Source organism: Panthera pardus, unplaced genomic scaffold (assembly GCF_024362965.1).
Source record: "Panthera pardus isolate Hobbes unplaced genomic scaffold, ASM2436296v1 HiC_scaffold_8, whole genome shotgun sequence".
In the NCBI taxonomy this organism is placed as follows: domain Eukaryota; kingdom Metazoa; phylum Chordata; class Mammalia; order Carnivora; family Felidae; genus Panthera; species Panthera pardus.
In genome coordinates, this window is record NW_026527013.1 from 140,839,322 (window position 1) to 140,856,300 (window position 16,979).

Below are 16,979 nucleotides of genomic sequence, written 5' to 3' on the forward strand. Positions count from 1 at the left end.
CATCCTAATGCACAAAATGGGGAACTATCACAAAATCAACTAGATATGAGGTTGATATATACCCATTCTAATCACTACTAAGATTTTTCATAGCCTACTGGTACATTTGTCAAAATTTCCAAGTCCTTCATGCCTATGCTAGGTCAGAGGGGAAAAATAGATATTTAAATAAGCTTGGTACTACTTTAGAGAAGTCAAGTAATTTTGCCAGAACATGATGTTAAAAGTTTTAGAGTTGAGGGCACTCCTTTGAAAATAACTTCTCATCTAACTCCCTAGTATGTGCTTGTTAGAGAAGATGGTTTATTAATATTAAATCACTCAATTAAGCCTGTACTACAGTAGCAGACACAGAAAAATATATGAAAAACAAAAATGGAAGTTACCAAGATACCATATGATTATTCAGATGCATACCTTATGTCTCTTTAAGATTAATAAGTGGTTGATAGGCATAATATGGAATAAATCATAGAATCACAGAATATTAATGCTACAAACTATGCTGATATATTTCTAAACACCCTAAAACTTAGTAGGATAAAATGACAATCATTTATTCTCATGTTAATAGGTCACCTGGCGTGGCTTTGTCTCAGTTTATGGGCTGTGGGACTGCTCATCTGCATCAGATTATGGATCAAGCCAAATTTGCTTTATGAGCCTCATCTAGATCCTCAGTTATCTTAGGATATTCTCCTAATGACAAAGATCCCAGATACGTGAATAAAAACATGCAATGTTTCTCCAAGCTTAGGCACAAGAACTCTAGCTATTGGATCTCACAGATGGTGACTTCTCCCACATTCCATTGGCTGAAGCAAGTCACAAAGAGGAGAAGAAACATGTTCCTCCCAAAGAAGTAGGTGAGGGAGTCATACTTGTTGAACAATAAGTGATTCTACTCAAGCTGTTCACAATAGCCTAACCTCCTTATTCTACAGACAGGAACATTGGAGGCAATGGAAGCACTTGCTCTTGTGTGTGTGTTTGTGTGTGTGTGTGTGTGTGTGTGCGCATGTGTGTGTGTGTGTGTGTGTGTGTGTGTGTGTGTGTGTGTTTTCAGGGCACACTACAGGTTAATTTCAAAACTAGAAAAATAGCAATGTGCTCCATATTTTAAAATAGGAAACTCCACTATATTTTGATATAATGCTCTATATTATATACCCTCTTGGAAACTGACATATTTTCCAAGTGATAAAATGAACTATTGCTTCGCAAAAGCTCATTGTAGGCATTAGGAAGGGTATGTTTTGATGTTTTTTAAATTAATAGTTCCTTCTCCCTACCCAATAGATATATACACAAACACATACACGCACACACATATGTCCACACGTAATGTGGAGGGAGAGAGGAATGAAGGGAGAGACAGAAAATACTAATGTAGAAATGCAGTTTTTTACCAGATTTAAAGCTAAACCAGACCTAAGTGAATTTGGAGCTGCAGTTTCTTTTTTTTTCTAGGAGTTTAGGAATCTCCAGGACAAAACAGAAGCTGCTAGGCAATCTCCTTACCAAGTCTGTCATTTTGTTAGCAGGAATGGGAAGTGTGGATTGATAATCAAGGCAACAAACCTAGCAGAGCCAAGAATTTCTATTCTTTCTCTTTCAGTGGGGATGGAAAACAAAAATTATTATTTTTTAAAATTTATAAGACTTTTTTTATATCTCAGGAACGCAGGATGTGCTGACAAAATAGGTCAATCAGAAGCTATTGGAAGGAAGAACATTTTCTTTCTTGACATAAACCCTATGAATATATGAAAAAGAAATCACTGTAACAGAAAAAAAATACTATTACAGCTGTGACTGGTGATATATACTGAGCAGCCTGCAAATCTAACCCAGAATCACTCCGGAATTCACTCACCACACATTTACTGAGCTGCAGATGGTCTTCTTGCTTATCTGATGGCAGATGATCTCCAAACTGTTGGAATTACCCGGCAACTTAACTTTCTGAACAAGACTTCCTACAGATTTCTTCGCTACTACAATGAATGTAGAAGGAACAGATAACTAACCACTTTGGTGGACACATGTTGTGTTGGTTTGTTAATGGAGACAGAGTTTGGAATTAATTCTATAAGGTAAAGGCAAAATTCATACTTGCTTGACAATAACGATTTTACTTTTTTTGAGGATTTTCTGTTGTCTTGTATCCAATTTATGCTTTAGATTTTCACAGGTTTTTGATGGACTACCATATAGTTTTATCTCCCAGATGTTTACCTTACTTTGAGTTTCCATGAAATCAATGGAGATTGACATATTCTGGTAGAAATCCTACATTATCCCCCCTAGCCATAATGATTAAATCTTCCTCTACAGGAATTCAAATTAATATTTTCGGCACGTGAAGGGAGTGGTTCTGTGGTTTAAATGTCTTTATAACAAAATTGGTCTTTCTGTGGTTAATCAAACCAAAAAAATTTTTCATTTTTTCTCTTCTATCACTGGTTTGCCTTCATCTCCTGACATAAGTAGAAGAATTAATCTTAGAAAACAAGAGAGTTTTTTGAAATGACCATAAGAGACGCAAAGGAAAGACCAGTGTTTTTCTTTTTAATGAATTTTATGTTATTTATGAAACTGTTTTTCATGAAACATTTTTTGCAAAGCAAGCAATTCAAACACCCACCACTGTTTTCCAGCACACCTAGGTTGTGCAGAAGAAAAGACAAGTCAGATAGACCTGTATTAAAATTCTCTCTCTGCAAATTAGAAACTAAATGACCTTGAACAAGTTATTTAATTTCTGAGTTTAAGTTTACTCCTCTGGAAAAACAGAAATAATACCTATTTAATAGGTTGTGATAAGAACAAAATGATATATGCAAAGTGCTTGGCCCTTGGTGAGTATTCAGTAAATAATGATGCCTCTTATATCATTATATTTGGAAAACGCTAACGCATGGTAAGTAAGAGTTCAGCCTTTGGAGTCAAGATGGATCTGGGTGATTCAAATTCAGACTCCTCCACTAGCTATATGAAGAACCACTGATGAGTTTACCCTTACCATAGACTTAATTTCCTAGTTTTTATAGGGTCATAGTATTTGGGGGGAAATTCTTGGCTCCAAGCCCCTTGCTTAGTAGATAGTTGTCACTTAGTAAGTGGTAGCCAGTGTTAGTGGTGGTGGAATCAGTAGTGAGCCACTGAAAATCGTTATTTGATAAAATTAGTGTAATGTAGTTTTTCTTGTGTAATATTTTAGTCCCCATTCCAGATGAAAATACAGCAAGATCTTCCTGAGAAGCCCTACTAAAATCTTATATCTCTTCTGACACTTCATTGGATTCTAAACGTATTTATGCCTCCAAGAGAAAACTCATAATTGTCATTGTGACTTTCTCCAAGGAACTCTTCCATCCCAGTCCTAAGGGATCTTAGGATCTTCCTCAAGTAGGGAGGCCTCATGTGCACCAGAAGCCCCAGAATGACAAAGAAGGAGAGGTCCACTCTTACCCTTGGCCTCCTTGATTTTACCTCCATGTTTCCTTGACTTTCTAAGTAATATGGTTGAATGAAATATCTTCCTGGAGAAAACCTTGACATTGTAAACATGAGAGGTAAGTTTGAAATACAGAGATGCTCCTGACTCATAGGCAGTTGGCTGTCTCAGTTACCTGCTCAACTCCTGACAACTTGAGCCACCTCTTGGAGGGGCAGGCAGCTTGCTGTAAATATTAATGTCACTGGCCACTAATCTTACAATCTTCTGCTCTCCAGGAAAGTTATCATTATGTTCCAGCAAGGCAGACATAAAGTAAATCTTATTTTTAATTAGAGGTAATGAGTGGAAAGAAGAATTTTTTTTTTTTTGGCTGACACAATTCTTAGTGTTTCTCAAATGTTGACACTTGTAATTCAACTGACCAAATTTGCCTTTTTCTCACTTTTATTTAGGGAAAAAAATTGCTTCTTTTTATTTATATGGTACAAACAAAACTGATGATTTTAAAAAAGGAAATTCATTTAATCGATGTATCTCTTTATGTACAAACTTGAATTAAACAACTGGTTTGATTGATTTCCCTTCTGCCAGTCTAAAATAACTATATTAATTTCAGATAGTTTCATTCCTAAACTTCAGTCAAAGGACATTTGTAGGTCTGGCTGCATAAGAATCACCTTGGGAGCTTTATAATAAATATAGACTCTTGGCCCTCCTTCCTGATACTTCAGATTCAGATGCTCCGGGCCCAAGAATCTATATTTCAACAAATATCTCAGCTATCAGTAGCAGTCTTATATTTGTCATATATAATACCAAAAAGGTCATTCAGATGACAAATAGAGATATTGTAGTTTCCTTAGGATCTCTTGCTCTGTCTGATTCTCTTTGTGATTTATCAGCTAGATTATTTGATCAATCCTTATAAGTTAGCATATGTAAACATGGTGTCATTTTAGAGCACTGGCTTCTAAGCTCATGGGGCAGGTAGAGACTTTGGGGAGAACATACACTGGGAGCTATTCTCTCTCTGTCCTTACTCTCTGTTATGACCATTGATATCTTTCTATATATTTTCCCCAACATGGTAAATAAGTAAGTAAATGGCTGAACAATGACACTGCATTCTACATAAGAGCAGTGATCCTGAGAAGAGGCAGATTTGAGTGTCCCTGGGAGCTGTTCTGAGCCTGGAAACTGTCCTCAGATGAGATTTCTGTAGTACTGACTAAGCTATCTGCAAAGTCTGAAGATACCCTTGTCATAACCACTGGATATTACTGACCAAGGGAGTTGCCTCTCTAATTCCTGCTGATGTCAGTCACTTTACTGGTTCCATAGCTGATGGCCTCAGCCCCTAAATCCAGCCAGCTTTTCAGCCAGTCCTTGTCATTAATGAGAAAGTGAGGATGAGAGATGTGGGAGCCCTTTTTCCAACCCTAGGAGAACAGGGCTATGGGTACCTAAAAAAAAACAGGCATGCCTTAATTTCCAAGGTATTTAGAAAAATCATTTTTATGTAAGAATGTCAGCAATCTGGCAAAAGACTTTTTTAAATCAAGTCTAGTCTGTTAAAATGTCCCAATATGGGACAAATGTGGTATTTTTTCCAATATAGTCACTTGGAAAAGAAACAGCTACAAGCATTTAAAAGGATCTGATACAGCCCTCAGTCATCAGAGCAGCATACTTTCGGAAATCTTTGCAGCTAGGATTCTTGAGTAGCAGAAACGTTCACATAGCAACTAGTGAGCTGCAGAAGGATATGAGGTGGCCAAAAGGTGTAATGATTACTTAGGGGGGGAGAAAAGAGCTTCCATGATTGCTCTGCTACAAGTACTCACAAAACAGAAATGCCTTCAAAGAAATCATAGTAAGGATATAAATGCAAATCTAGTTTTGACATGTTCCATCATGCTTGTTACAGGGTTCACAACATGAATTCGTTTGGTATGGTTGAGGAAGACTAATCCATTTAGGGTAGATGGTATAAAGGACCCATGGAATATCTTTGCAGTCCCACCTCTTTGGAAGTTCCCATCCTGCCCACAGAGGTGCACCCCTCTCATCTCTCTTCATGCTGTATAACCCCTACCCTCAGACCATAACTGATTAGATCATAACCAGGCACCTGACCCATGTTGGATTTATCTCATTCTCTCTCTTCAGACTTTGGTATTAAACTAGCTTGGAATTTTCACACAGTAAAGTTTACACAATCCACTTGAATAGTGGCGTTGCAGGACGGAAGTATTGGATTGCTTCATTTTCTTAAATGGCAAAGGAATTGAGAATTAAAAAATAATGAAATAAAAAGAAAGAGAACATGATTATGTGATAAACTCTCATCTCTTCCCACCCGCTGATACCATGAGGAGAGCAATAAAACACTGGTCTGTTTTATTAATAATAAGAGCAATAATTTTTGCCATAAAATACAGGCAAATGATTTATTGTTAAATATATTCTTGATATAACTTAATGAGAAAAAAGAATGATTCTGCCTCTCATGGTTGGAACTGTGAGTCACTAAATTATCGGCTGACACCTCACTGGGGCTCCCAGAGATGTTTGTGCAGAGGACAAGGCCAATGGTCCAACTGTACATTACCAACTGTCCTACCCCAGGAATTAAAAACAAGTTTCAAGAGGTTCTTTGCCTTTCCTAGCCTTACCTGACTTCAATTTCTTTCTTCTATATTTAGTTTTGATGCCAAATCAATCAAACATACAAACAAATCTTAGAAAATAAACTCAATGAAAAGAGTAACAAGAACAGAATTTCTCTCTAAATAACATGTATTCCATAATCTTCTGCTGAGTTCTCCTTGGAATTATATCACAGTGCTTCTCAAACTTTAATGTGCATACAAAACAACTGAGGCTCTTGTTAAAATTCAGATTCTGATTTCATATGTCTTGGGTGTGTTCAAGATTTGTGTCTAATAAGCACCCAGGTGGTACCAATGGCCCTTACTTTATGTATCAAGTTTCTAAGGTCCAGTGAGAAGATACCTCCTCCCAAGTTAGGAAAATGCTCCAGATTATACTAACCAAATGAGAAAAAAAAAGAGTGAGAGGGGTTCTTAAAAGGGGGAATACCAAGTGCTATTGAAAGAGAACTCATTGGGCACCTGGGTGGCTCAGTCAGTTAAGCGTCCAACTCTTGATTTTGACTCAGGTCATGATCTCACCATGTGAGACTGAGCCTTGCATCAGACTCTGTGCTGACAGTGGGGAGACTGCTCGGGGTTCTCTCTCCCCCCCTCTCTTTCTGCCCATCCCCAACTTGCACACACATGCATGCATTCTTTCTCTTTCTCTTAACATAAACAAACTAAAAAGAGAGAGAGAGAGAGAACCAATGATGCAAATATAAGAGTAGTCAACTTTTTGTCAATCCTTTGGCTGCTTGGCATTCTGGGTTTTGACAAATATCTCAAACTCCAGTTCTAGAATGAAGAAAAGGAAAAAAGAGGTTTGATTCCCTCCTGATCATTCCAACATAGAATTTCTCTTCAAAATAGTTGGCAGAAATTTTTTAAGGAGATAAATTCATATGATCTAGCAAAACTTATTGAACAGAACCTTGGTGTGGGGACCCAGGTTTGTGTAAGTTTACATAGTTCAATATCAGAGCTCATGTTAACACTTATTTATTGCTGGGACTGAAGGTAATCTCATTGCATAAGAAAATCCCTTATAATAGTTATGTCCTTGTCAGTATATTTTTATAAATTATTGAAACATAATCTACAATTATATTTATAATATTAAGCATACAAAATAGGGGCTCTTGATTTTGGCTCAGGTTGTGATCTCACAGTCTGTGATATAGAGCCCCTGCATTGGGCTTTGCCCTGACAGCATGGAGCCTGCTTGGGATTTTCTCTCTCCCTCTCTCTGCCCCTACCCCACCCCTCAAAATAAATAAACGTTTAAAAAATCTTTCAAAAATACTAGGAATACAAAATATAATTTAGCATGTTTCTAAAAAATGATGTATGAGTGATTATAACTCTAGAGAACAGGATTTCTTCCTAGATAACTTATAGTTGAATAGTTCTCAATAGTTTATAATTTATTTCTATGCATATTAGCAAATTTAATCCTGTAGTAACCTGATAAAATGGGTGCTATTATTTTCTCCTTTATAGATGAAGAACTTCAGACAGATAAGTATTTGCCCAAAGTCACAAAATTAATGAATACGAATGCCAGGATTTAAACAAGGTTTTTCAGATATTTATTCTCAACCTCTGTGATACGCAACAAGATTTTAAATCTGTGTAACAATTTTAAACATATAAAGCTATTATTCAAGTCTTATTGAAAACTGTCTTTCACTTTTAAAAACTTGGATGTTTGATTTACAATTTGCTGCCTTAATCAGAAGACGAATTTGATTAATACCCTTTGTCCTTCTGGCATTATATTTTGTATCCTCTGTTCTCCACGCAAAGGCCAGATTGAAAATTGAGTAACAGAAGGAGATGAAACCAGAATAAAATAAATAGAAACCATTTCACTGGTAACAGTGTTCTTGTATCCCCTTTTAGAAGAAGAGATTTTGAAAGGGTTATTTTATCACCATCTGTGAGAAATTCAGTTTCAATTACCGGAAAAAAAATTGAAAATAATTTATGGAGCAAATTTTGCTCTGAACTGTGAAAAAATACATTTTTTTAACAGAAGGATGTGGAAACTGGTAGAAGAAATCATCTCTTTTCTATGAAGTAAACTTGATGTCACTGAAGAAAGCTGAGGCTTCCTGTGGGAGCCTCATGATAGACTGTGGGAGAGGAGAAAAATATACTCAAGTGTAACTTTCAGCCCCAGAGATTATACCTCTTTTTAAAAAAAAATTTTAATGTTTATTTATTTTGAGAGAGAGAGAAAGAGAGACAGAGCTCGAGAGGGGAAGGGCCAGAGAGAGATGGAGACACAAAATCTCAAGCAGGCTCCAGGCTCCAAGCTGTCAGCACAGAGTCCGATGTGGGGCTCGAACTCACAAACTGCAAGTTCACGACCTGACCTGAAGTCAGATGCTTAACCAACTGAGCCACCCAGGCACCCCAAGATTTTACCTTTTAAAATTTACTTGCATAGTTACAAAATTCTATAGCAGTTGAATGCCATTCCTCTTAGCCAGACAGCTGTCTCTCACATTTCCTTCTCCATGGAGCCAATATTTATTTCTATCAGAAGACTCTGGATCACAAGTTGTTTGACACTTCTAATTTATCTTTGTTAGCTGAAAAGGTTAATTTAATGCTTTCTCCACTGTATATTGCAAATAGTTCTGAAAGCAGCAGCTTCATTTAAGGAAAAATATTCAGAACATGGCATTCTATTCACTTGGATTCCCGGGCCATCACAAAGTTTGCCCTCATAAGCAAACATGAAGCTTCTGCATCATGTTGAAACGCATCGTCTCATCACTTGATGTAGTGCATCCATCCATGGCCCAGAACCCCTTCCAAATTCAAGAACTCTCATCCCTAGATCCTGGGCATGTTGGAGGCTGAGGGCTTACACCTGAGCCTTCCCTGGAACTTGTCCTTCAGAAGTGAGCTGCCTCACTCAAGATTTCACCTCATCCACAAAATAGTAGGTATGGGGATATGGAAGCCCAGCTCCTTTGCCTCTATTTGAGGCACCTGGAATGCCCATCCTACATCCAGAGTACCACATGGGACCAGATGCAAATGTATCACAGTTCAGTCTGTCTCTGCCCATTCCAGATTCTCTGTTTCCTCACAAGTGTGGTTCCCAAGAACACTCACAATGAAGCTCCTGTGTAGAGATTTCAGAGATTCAGAGTCTTGGATCCCGACCTACACTACCACCAGTGCCCTAGAACACCTGACCCCCTTACAAAGACATCATTCCCTTCATTCATAAGTCCCTTAATTCATTCATTCATCAAGTATTTTTCAAGTTTCCATTATGTCAGGTGTAGTATTAATTCCTGAGGATTTGATGGTAAATAAGACAGATGTGATACCTAACTGTATGGAAATTCTGATGGGGTTTACAAAAAAGAAGCAGGTATTTATAATATATTGAAAATGTGCTACAATGGGAGAAATCCAAGGAGGGAGAAATTCAAACATTACATTATTATGCCACCCTACAAGCACTGTGCGAGAATTCTAGCTCTTTGAAATCCTCACCAACACTTCCTATGATCAGTTTTGTTTTTGTTTGTTTTTGTTTTTTGTTTGTCTTTAATTTTAGCTCTTCTGACAGGTATGCAGTGGTATCTTACTGTGGTATCTTACAGTGGTATCTTACTGTGCCTTCAATTGCAGTTCTTTAAATATTTCATGTGCTTTTAAGATTTTGTATTTTTCACTGGTTATAAGAAATTTAGTTATGATATGTCTAGGTGTAGTTTTCTTACTGTGTCATATGCTTGGCATTTATTGAAGTTTTGGATCTACGTAGGCTTATGGTTTTGATTAAATTTGGAAAAATGTTTAGTGATTATTTCTTCAGATATGTTTCTGTCCCATTCTCCTCTCTCTCCTCTCATTCGGAGTTCAATTGCACGTATATTTGGTCACTGGAAGTTGCCCCCCAGCTCTGTGATAGTCTGTTCATTCTTTTTTATTGTCCTTTTTCTCTGTGTTTCATTTTCAATGGTTTCTATTGTTGTGTCTTCAGGTTCATTACTTTTCTTCTGCAACACATGTTTTGTCATTAATTCCATCCAGTGTATTTTTCATCTCTGACATTGTCATTTTTGTCTCTAGAAAGAAGTTCTATTTGGGTCTTTTAAATTTTTTTTAACGTTTATTTATTTTTGAGACAGGGAGAGACAGAGCATGAACGGGGGAGGGTCAGAGAGAGGGAGACACAGAATCTGAAGCAGGCTCCAGGCTCTGAGCTGTCAGCACAGAGCCCAACGCGGGGCTAGAACTCACGGACCACGAGATCATGACCTGAGCTGAAGTTGGCTGCTTAACCAACTGAGCCACCCAGGCGCCCCTATTTAGGTCTTTTAAAAATATGTTTCATGTCCCTACTTAACATGTTTAACCTTCCCTCTAGCTTCTTCAACATATAGAATGCAGTTATAATTACCTTTCTAAGGTCCTTTGTTAATTTTAATGGTGTCATTTCAGGTTCCATTTCAGTTGATTGATTTTTCTCCTCATTATGAATCACATTTTCCTGCTTCTTTGCATGCTTGGTAATTCTTTATTATATGCTGGAAGTTGTGAATTTGGTCTTGCTGGATGCTGCATATTTTTATATCCCTATAAATATTCTTGAGCTTTGTTCTGGGATGTGGTTAAATTACAGTTTTGTTCTTGCTTTCATCATTTGTTAGGGCAGTTCAGAGCAGTGTTTGGTCTAGGTCTAATTATTCACTGCTACTGAGGAAGAAACTTCTGATTATTCTACACAGTGCTCCATGAATTATGAGGTTTTCCAGTCTGGCTGGTAGAAAAAGGCACTATTCCTGGCCCCATATGAGCTCCAAGTACTATTCCCTCTAATTCTCCTGACTAGTTCTTTACTTGGCCTCAAGTGGTTTCTCCACATGCACGTGCTAGTCAGTATTCAGATTAATGCTTGAGAAGGATACTCTACATATCTCTGTGACTGTTCTTCTGTATTCTCTACTCTCTGGTACTCTGTCCTATGTACTCTAACCACTGTGATCTTCCTAAACCCTCAGCTCTGTCTCCTTAACACAGGAAGTCTGCTGAGCTACACTTAGGTTCTCCCTTCCCACGCTAAGACCTAGAAACACTTTCTAGGCAGTAAGCTTGTACTTGCAATTGTAGGGCTTACCTCATTTATTTCTTAGCTCTTAGGCATCATGCCTCCTTTTCCCTGGTGTCCAATGTCTTAAAAAGTATTGTTCTATTTTTTTCTCTTTTTTATATTATTATTTCAGGCAAGAGGGTAAATTTGTTCCCTTGTCTTCCAACTCGCCTGGGAATGTTGCAAGATTTTAAACATAGAATAACTTGATGGATGTTGAGAAACACCCAGTCTACAGTATAGAGAATATTGAACTAAAGCAAACCTGGAGACAGGCAGTCAAATGAAGAGGCTTTACCACAGGTTAGGTGAAACAGCCTAGTGTGCAGCAGATTGTATCATCTTGCTTTATCAATTACTGTCAAAGAGGAATCATGATAGTCACCATTGTGTAGAGAGCAGAAAGAATGGTGTGTGTGTGTGTGTGTGTGTGTAAGGATTGATAGGTAGCATACAAAAATACAAAGAAAGGAGTCAACTTTCCAGTCTGTTTCCAGTACAACATGGTGAGGGAATCTTGTGGATTAACTTTATGTTGCAAAAATATATCAAAGAATTATTCTGCATGTTAGTATATCTCCTCTCTCCTCAGCTTGCTTACATATTTCTCAGTCACCTTTCCCCATAACAAGCAATTAAAAACAACACTCAAAGAATATTTCAAATATATACAGACAATGAGTTTTTCATTCTCCAAAGATTAGATAAGATGAGGCTAAGAAAGGTGGTCTATAAAAGGTAGATATAGAGGGAGGGGGTGTTACTGTGTGTGACTCAACCTGAGGAGGAAACAGAGAAACAACCTTGTTTCTGGACAGGGGCTCATGAATCAGAATCTTCTCTTACAAGAATCAGGGAGAAAGTGTAAGGGACTTAAGCTGTCCTAGAGTGTGGAGTTCTACTGAACCAATGTCTATGAACAATAATGCCAATCAACTGCCATCCCAGAACAATGGGTAGGGAAATGTGGGCAACTTACGTGGAAATGGAGTTGTAAAGAAAACACTTTGTCCCATATCAGAGTTGGAGGAATAAATAAGAACCAGCTGGGCCTTCCTCCATAAGCCACACTACCTCCGCGTGTCACTTGTGTTACTATCTGTTTCTCCTCTCTTGGTGATAATCTCTTTCTTCTCTTCAAGACATTTCCTAGCTTTCCTGACTTTTCCCATTGCCTTTACCTTCAAAAATGGTTTGCAGGATGAGAAATAAAATGACTAATAATGCAGGTATATGAACTAGACCACCACAGCAATATAGAAGAACTAATGAAAAATGAAGACCATCACTATTGAACTAGGTAACAACCAGGTAATTTTACCTGAAACTAATGTAACATTGTGTGTCAACTACACTTTAATAAAATAATAATAATAATAATAATAATAATAATAATAATAATAAATGATTAAAAAACCTGGTAGATTTCTTTCTATAGTTATCATATTTACATGTGATGTCCCCTGGAAACAGATTCTAGGTTCTACATCCCTTGATCTATAGCATCATTCCATGGTAGTAAAAAGGTCTTATACATGAAAGTTCTTAGTGAATGTTGATTGACAGACACTTATGGAGTGATTAAAGAGAGGTGATTAAAATCTGTAAGCTTCATTTTACCTGTATAAAATTATTCTCCTAACTACTTCAACCCACTATGTTTTCAGAAACCAAATATATGCATAGTACCTTAAAGTATGAAACCTTGGTCCCAGGATCTGAAAAAAGACACATATAACATATGCTTCCACCCCGATTCCCTTCCCTGGAAGGCAGAGCTTTTAATATTATTAAAGCTAACCTGGTTAGAATAGGGAGAGGCTACTTAAGACTCTGGCATCTGAATGGTAAGAGTTTGTAAGGTCAATCAGTAGATTCTTTATCCAAGAAGAATATTCATATATACATATGCATCCTGTTAGGTAAAAGGATAAAACCAAAGGTAGACAAAGTATTTTCCCCACTTAACATTTATGCCATTTGTAGTACCTCTGAACAAGTCTCTTAGACCTGGTAATGCCCACTGTGGCCCAGCACCCTCAAAGTCCCAGTTGAGTGGAGACTCATGATATTCCCTCCAATGGGTCTGACCAGTGATACATCACTCCACTGAGCCTATGAACAATAGTGCCAAAGAAGGACACTTTGCATGACCTTAGGTTAAATTTTGCAGCTGGGATGCCCAGTAGATTGGTATCTAAAGTTAACTTCTGAATCCTTACAAACAATAAAACATAACACTATTACTCTATTTTAGGCATTGCATTAAGCATTTCACAAACATTACTTTATTTCCACAAAAACTCCCAGAGTTAGGTAGCACAGAGAAACTGAAACTTAAAGTTTAGTGACATGTAAGGCATCACAGACCTAATAAGAGCAGAGTACATGTGGAGATTGAGCTTTTGATCTCTATGCCTCTTCACAGCTAGCAGGACTTTTTTTGGGCGGGGGAGGGGGGGAATCACCTTTGGTTGTAATTCTACATTCCAGCCCATTTACATGCAAAGCACATCACCTCCAGGTCAAGCTTAAATTTAATCAAATAGTAACTCTCCTCACTAAATATTAGACATTCCCCGTTTTTTAAAAGTTGATGCTCTTTCTTCTACTAAGTTAAAATTTCAAGAAAAAATATAGGGTCAAGAATAGGAGGAGATAGGATGGTAAATCAATAACTTCTCTAACAAACAATTTGTAAAATTAAAGAGGGCTAGTTGATTTAGATTAAGAAAACACTGTTGGGTGCCTATTTGTCAGGCACGCTGCTGGGACTAGAACTGCAAAACTTCCTGTGCCTTTGAAAAGTAAATAACTTGCTTAGAAGTTCTTTTACATTATAAAATACAAGACTGGGTATCATCATTTTTCTACTTGTTTTTTGTAGCTTAATAACTAATAATCTCAATTATCTGACTTCACCAAGTTAAGCCATTTTCAACAATTCCTTTACAGAAAGTGATTGTGAAACTGAGAAGTTTTCCACAATATCAGAGAGAGATTTAGCTAGGAAGCATCCATTACTTTTAATATAATTTATATAATTCAATTTCACTGCCTCTAAAAGGTTAAATCTGAAAGATTTTCCTAAATGTTATTTCCTCTCCAAAAACTTGTTTCTGTCAAAAATAACAAGATACAGAACTCAAAAGTGATCATTATCTTTAATCTGTATTATTTTTAGTCTCTTTAGACCTTTGTCCCACTAATGATACATATATACATACTTTTATATATATGTAAATATATATGCCTTTTCATATGCACATATGTATGCCTTTAATTATCTTATTTGGTAGGCAGTCTCTAAAATTAAGATATATATATAGATAGATATAGAGACAGATATAGACATAGATGTAGATAGATATCTACATATCTAGATATCTACATAGATAGATCTATGTAGATAGATCTATCTATACATAGATAGATATCTACATCTATGTCTATATCTATATATAAATATCTCCCAACTTGGAACAACTGTAGGTGAGGTTTTGTTATTGTTGATTGATTGACTGATTGTTTTAGATAGGTAGATAGATCAATTGATCTATATTTTAACTATAAAGACTACCTACCAAGTGAGGTAATTAAAGGCACAGACTCCTTTTTAAGAAGGGATATTTTCCACTTAAATGTCTTTGTGATAAAGTGTTTTCTCTTTGAATAACAGAAGGCAACCTCACAGAAGATTTACCATGGACTCTCAGTGATAGACAATCTCCAATGGTGGTTTGTCAAGCAAACTGGGACATAACATGAGTAATAGAGTAAAAACTTAAGTCTGGACATAGCCCAATCTGCCAGGTCTCTGTTAGGAAAGCATCTGTTATCAACCCTTTGTCATTCCCACTCTCTGTATCAGTCAAGTTGACTCCTGCTGTCTAAAGTTGTAGGTGGCTTCTTTGGTTAATTCAGATTCATCATGGGTATCTCTGCTCTTTTTTTGAAACTACTTGTATAAATAGGCCAGGATAATGAGCAAAGGAGAAAACAAACAAACAACCTTCTGTTACAGTTTGATTCTCATTCACAAACACACAAGTCACGGCCTTATTTTAACAAAAGACAGGCAGATCTTGGACTGCACCCCATTGAGGAAAATGACCACCTGACAGGAGTTGGAGATGTGACAAATCTCGTAAATTGTACAGATAACAAATCAAGATATATTTTTTTTAAGCCTGGATTTTACTCCTATTGGAGGCACACTGAAAAACGGTACCATGGTGTGCAGGGCTATTAACCAAGTGCATCTAACTGCCAGAAAGTTGAAATCTCACCTCACCGTTTGCAGCCAGCAGGACTTCTCCTGGCATCCCGTGGTTGTGTTAAGTGCAGACAGAATGGAGTTGCACAGCCAGCTTCTCCCCATGGGGTAAGGAAAAGGCTGTGCAAAGGTAGAGTGCAGAGTGTAAGTGCTTTAGGAAATGAGCTCTAACTCAAGCTTTTCTTTGTTGAATCGACATCTAATTTACATGTAAAATCAAACACCTATGAATGAATTAGATGCCCACAGAACAAAAAACATTGGAGATCAATGAGCAATGTCAATCAATGAAGAAGAGCTTTGAAGTATTATGAGGGACAGTTTATAAGTTTGTTATTTTTGGAGGGGAATAAATTTATATGATTCGTAATTCAAGAAGAGAGTTTAAATGCAGTAGGCATGTATTATATTCCTCAATTTTGCTCTGCAAAACTCAACTCCCAAATACAACTAGCATGTCTTTCTTTCTCATGTATTTACAGGTGGACTGGGGTATATCTCTGCTTCTGGCTACAGTCTGGGGGTGGACATCTTCTTATCTGAGGCATCTTCTCTCGCCAGAGGACAGAAGCTCCTAGATGAATAGGCACAAATGAGAGATGCCACTGGAAGCCTTGGCTTGGGACTCTGGCGTATAATCACTTTTTTTGTTTACTTAAACTTTTGTTTATTAAAATACAGTTGGTATTTAATGTTATACTAGTTTCAGGTGTACAACATAGTGATTCAACAATTCTATACATTACTCAATGCCTAACACAATAAATGTCACCAACTGTTGCCATACATCATTATCACAGTATTACTGATTATATTCCCTACTTTGCATAACTGACTATATTCCCTACTCTTCAACACTGTGATTTACTTATTTTATAACCAAAAGTTTATACTCCTTAATCCCCTAATTCCCCTCTTAATCTCCTTGTTGCTCATCCCCTCACCGCCCCTCTGGCAACCACCAGTTTGTGCTCTGTATTTATGAATCTTTGGTTTTTGTTTATTTATTTGTTTGCTTGTTTGTTCATTTGTTGTTTACATTGTACATATAAGTGAAATCATATGGTGTTTGTCTTTCTCTGTCTGACTTATTTCAGTTAGTATAATACTTGCTAGGTCCATCCATGTTGTTGCAAATAGCAAGATCTCTTTTCCTTTGACTAAGTAACATTCCATTTCATATGTATACTACATCTTCTTTATCCATTCATCTAGAGACGGGCATTAAGGTTGCTTCCATATCTTGGCTATTGTAAATAATGCTGCAATAAACATAGGGGTGCATATATCTTTTGAAATTAGTTTTTTCATTTTCTTTGGGTAAATACCCAGTAGTAGAATTACTGGATCATACAGTATTTCTATTTTTATTTTTCTGAGGATGCTCCATACTGTTTTCCATAGTGGTTGCATAAATTTACATTCCCACTAACAGTGCATGAGGGAGTGTCTTCTCAGGCA